Source organism: Sinocyclocheilus anshuiensis, unplaced genomic scaffold, assembly GCF_001515605.1.
Source record: "Sinocyclocheilus anshuiensis isolate Anshui unplaced genomic scaffold, SAMN03320099.WGS_v1.1 scaffold1806, whole genome shotgun sequence".
NCBI classification, from domain to species: domain Eukaryota; kingdom Metazoa; phylum Chordata; class Actinopteri; order Cypriniformes; family Cyprinidae; genus Sinocyclocheilus; species Sinocyclocheilus anshuiensis.
In genome coordinates, this window is record NW_015544228.1 from 179,853 (window position 1) to 185,276 (window position 5,424).

At 40.2% G+C, this 5,424-nt stretch overlaps 1 pseudogene; it reads left to right on the top strand.

Annotated features, from left to right (window-relative positions):
• Nucleotides 1-1,169: 1,169 nt before the first annotated feature.
• Nucleotides 1,170-5,424, top strand: part of LOC107697465 (natterin-like protein) — an 11,144-nt pseudogene continuing 6,889 nt past the window's right edge.

Here is a 5,424-nt window from a genome sequence, read left to right on the forward strand (position 1 = left end):
GCAACCACATGTGATGACCCCGGGCTGGACTCCGCTTCTTCCACGGTGAAAGCCGATCCGGCGATCGACAGCGCAAAGTTGTAGTATTTCCTCTGCAACCAGCACGGATCATCTCTAGGCATGACGAAGCGGATATGGTCCTCTTTTGGAAGGCCAAACAAAGTAGTTTTGCTTTCACAACGAAACACAGCATCTTCACGACATGGCGGCGGCAGCAACAATACTATAGCGAGAATAAAAGTTACGCCTTCTTTCTTTGCATTAACATTTGGGCGGCATTATGCAAATCTTCCCACACAGTGACGTAGGTATGTGGGGGCGTGTTAGAACGAGCCGTTTTAGGTAGGAGTGGCTGACACTTAACTTTTATAAAGAATATCTCTTTGGATTTGAAACTTTAGTCTTTGCAACTTTACAGATCTTCTTTATGCACCAAGAGCTTGTAACACTCCAAAGAGAAAGGAAAAATTGAAAATCGCATCATATGACCCCTTTAATTAAAAAAAAAAAAAATCACCTTATATTTCATAAATAACCATGGTTTAATTAAAAACACAGAGTTTAATTAATCAATCACAATGGTGCATATATGGGCATTTCCCCAGCCAAAAAAAAAAAAACTCAAATTGTGTTATATTGATACATTTGACACTTTAATCCAAATAAACGTATAATTCATTTAAGGTATACATCGTATCAAATTTCATATGCAACCAGTTTTTTTTTGGCAGATGACTCTGACACAGGGTGTGTTTTTCCATGTACCGCCTGCCCCGTTTGGATTTCTATTTAAGCAACTGTCCAGTCAAACATATCTGACATTTCTGGCTTTCATTAGACATGCTGATCTTGAGAAGATGTTCATCAGCCTACAGTCATCTGTGAGTATTTTTCCAGAGATGGCCGCTCATGTAGCAAACAGCTTGATATTTTGCAGGAGGTTATTGCAGGACATATAATAGGGTATAAATGTCAGTAAATGGGGAGGAAAAGCAAATACAAATTACTTTAAAAAAAGAGTTGAAACAAGGAACAAAATGTTCTAAAAAACAAAAACAAAACAAAAAACATTTTAGATAATGAGACACAAAAATAAATGTACTTAATTTAGATCTCTGATGTTATTTTGAATGCTATTCTGTGATGTCATTTCCAGATCTACTTTAAAGATGTCCAGCCCAACAACTCTGCAGCTAGTTGGTGGCACAGGAGGTTCTCCATTTTCATTTACTGGGGAGAAAAATGGTGCCAGTTTAGAGAAGATCGGGGTGTGGGTGGGAGAATCACAGGTTAAGGCTGTCAAAGTTTGGCTTTCAGATGGCAGAAGTGAAACCTTTGGCAATTCAGATGGGCCGAATCAAGGGTACACTTTCAAGTCTGGTGAGTGTTTCACCTCACTGTCCCTCTGGGGGAATGGAGAAGGAACACGTCTTGGAGCCATCAAATTCAAGACCAACCAGGGTGGAGAATTTTTTGCAAAGATGACAAACTGGGGTTTAAAAAAAGAACAACCCATTGATATCGGCTCTGGATTTTGTCTGGGAGTTGTAGGAAGAGCTGGTGCAGATATTGACTGTATGGGATTCATATAATCTGGCTCTTACACAAATGAAACCTCCGCTAACCAACAGCAAACAATTGAAACCTCAAAGAAAGTGATCAAAATATCTTCATGGTCCATGAGTAGCAGCTTTATAGCAACATTTAGTGTGGAAGTGAAGGCAGGGATTCCAGAAGTACTAGAAGCTTCAACAGGATACAGTTTCAGTGTTGGAGCAGAAAGCACTTACAGCCATGAGCACACCGATGAGAGAACCGAAACACTGTCTACCACTGTAGATGTTCCACCAAGAAGGAAGGTGGATGTTGACATCACCATCGGCAGAGCCACGTTTGACCTGCCTTACAAAGGCACAGTGAAGATCACTTGCAAGAACGGCAGTTTGTTAGAGTATGAAACCAAGGGCCAATACAAAGGCATAACGTACACTGATATCAAAGTGAATACTAAAGAATATGATCTGTAATGTTAAGACAGACTGTTCTTGGTTGCTTTATCTGATTTTACCAGCAATGTATCAGTTGATCTACCTTTGATCATGTTTTGTTTTGACCTCCACTGGTCCATTTCAAATGACCCTTTGTTCAATGATTTTAAACAGGAAAAATATATACTCAGCATTGTCTTTTCCAAATAATCTTTTCTGACTCTGTTACAAAATATTCATATAGTTTCATTAATTTTGTAATCATCGCTACTAACAAATTATGTGATTTACTTCATGTACGAATTTCAGATGTTTAATCAAATATTTAATAAAAGCATTGCATTTTAAATGAACCCTGTGTGTAAATGAACTTGTAGCTCTATATTTAATGGTGTTGTTTTATTGAATATTATTTTGTTTGAAGTCAGTACAGCGTAGGCCTACTATAATTCTGTCAGGACCACTATCGTCAAAATGATAGATACTTAGCATAAAGTTTGGTTTGGCGGTATGGTTCTGTTCTGGGCAAAAACCTCCCTGCCCATCCATGCAGCCTGTCATGAATGAGCAGGGAGAGCAGCAATAATAACCCCCACTAGGGTTAACAGAACAGAACAAGGCAGATATCATTAATGTACTTAATGATATTTAAGTGTAACACTTTATTCAAGATAAAGGAGTCTGATTAGCAAGGAATATCAGAAAGCCAAGTCCTGACTGTGGCGAAAGGAGGAGCTGTGGATGGAGGAGGGTAATTTGCTCCTGAGCAAGCTGAAAAGCTGCTGAATCTGAAAAGCTACTGAATAATACTGAATAGAGCTTATATAGGAATGCTGCGATAGGTGTCGTATTCATATAGGTAGATGTGATCAGCCGAGAATCAGCTGATGCAAGCTTGACTCACGTGACCTGCCAGAACTAAGGCTAATGCTTCATTTCAGTGCAGACTTACATAGGCAGACGGACCCGCCCATTTTGGAAGGGCTGAAATTTAATTTGTTCCTGCTGCTACACGAACATTATCAAATTAGGCTTCAGTATTTTGGAAAAACAGAGTTAAAGTTAATGCAATGCTCGCTCCCGTTATCTCTGGGAACCAATTATATATAACCATCTTACCTCTCTCTCTTTCAATGTTAAAACTGATGCTTCACACTGGATTTCAATCTCTGATTCTTTGAACAGGGTTTAATTTGTCACCAGGGGCGGGGGAAAAGTAGAATGATAGAAGTGCTAATGCAAATTTTCAACAAAGAATCACAAGTACCCCATAACAGCACGGTATACCTTTAAAACTATGTAAAGTACTTTAGTTAAAGTAGGTAAAACTATAACTACTATAACTATTTTATATGCTGTTATTTTTAATTGATTATTAGTTGTTTAATGCTTTGCAAGGCAAATTGACAAAGTTCCACTTGCATTCCTTAGGACAAGTGAAATATTCATATTCATATTTATTTTTATATCTGTGCTTAGTAAATGTCACGCTCCTGGACTCTTTGTGTTGTGTTTTTCCCCCCCAGGTGTGTCGTGTTCCCTGTAATTAGTCATTCCTTGCACCTGTGTTTTCCCAATCACCCAGTGTTTAAATGCCCCAGTTTCCCTCAAACGTCATTCCTTGTGTTCCAGTGTCTCCTACGTTCCCCATGTGATCATTAAAGATCATTTGAAGTTATCTCCGTGTTTCCTAGTTCCTCGCTCCTTGCCTCCTGAGAAGTGTGACAGTAAATTTCTACTTTTTTTCTTTTCTTTTCCTTTCTTTCTTTTTTACTCAAACTATTATTTTTTTTACGCATTATTGGCAACCAAGTCAGCATAAGTCACACCAAATGGTAAAAAATGACCACGAATTTAATGGTAAAAGACTGTAAAAATGCTACAGTAAAAACCTGTTAAATGGTTAATAGTAATTTCCCCTACTATATACGGTGAAAAACTGTATTGGACATTACATGTAATTTTACGGTAGTATACCATTTTTGGAAGTGAAAAAGAAGTATAATTCACAGTGAATAACCGTAAATTGATATTCTTTATTCCCTGCTTTACATTTCAAATTTGATGTTTTTTTTTTTTAAACTGTTTCTTCTTAGTTTTTTCTTATCAGTTGTGTACATTGGGGTTGTATATTACATCTAATGTTGTTAAATTAATGTTTGTTGCATTATTTCAGTTTCATGTGTGTTACCATGATAGTGTTTAGTGTTTGTATAAATAACACTGTGCAATCTTCTATATATGTTAATGTTTAAATGCTGCTTGTGATGGGCTTTGGTTCATCATGTGACTTTCTCATCACCACCTGCTTTTGGTGGTTATCAGTATTACAAAGGTACAAAACAGATTTCAGTAGGCCTACTTCAGTAGGTTGGTATATTAACATTATATCAGTTAATGAAATTACGGTATTTAAATGTAAATTTAAGTTAAATGTAAATTTCAGTTAAATGCATAAAACGTCTCTGTTATGTATATAACCCTCGTTCCCTGAAGGAGGGAACGGAGACGTCACGTCACTAACCGACGAATTGGGATCTCGCTTAGAGAGACCAATCCACTTCGAGTGTAAACTAAATTAACCAATGCACATTGGCATGCGATGATTGCATCCAGCTGCCACTGATCACAGCGTGAGCCTAAAAAGGCAGCCGGTGCAACGCATACCAGGTTTTCGCTGAGGAGCCGAGCCGGTGACCTGGCTGCTCAGCGGTGGTACAGCAACCGTGGCGACGATTCCCCGTTCCGAGGGTTACATACGTAACCGAGACGTTCCCTTTCAGTCGGTCACTCCGAGTCACGATGGTGACCGATGAATTGAGATCCCTACCAAAGCGCCATGGATGCTGCCCCTTCCAGTGTCCTGTGCGAGCCGCCTGTGCCCCTTTGTGGTGTAGGCCGGGGCTCGCAACAAGAAGACCAGCCACTGTTGTCATAGCACTACCCACTTAGTGAGATTGGATAACACTGGGACAACGTACTGGTTCCACTTGGAACAGCGACGTTGCGGTAGCCCCATCCTTCCCGAAGGAGGTTTCGGAAGCACTTACACATATGAACATCCGTTTAGGTGCATATGGAAGATTAGAGGTGATTGTAACCCTCATGGAAACGGCAGAAGTCTACCGGAGAAACGGGCTCTGAGGCTAATCGTGGACTTTACACATATGGGAACCACTTAGGCCTCTACATATGGAACCCAGCCCTCTACCGGTTCTCACAGATTCAGCAAGTGAGGGCCTGGAGCCGGACGTTCCGCCACGTCTGGCTGCCGAGGGGATGGAGGAGCTCGACAGGGCCTAGAGTACGGACACTCTAAAGAAGTTTTAGCAAGCCGACACTAAACCGGGGCCTCGCAGCGTCTCTACCCGTTTGAGGTGAGAACACAGGAGGATACCGGCTCCACACGAAGGCTATAGAATCTAGCAAACGTGTT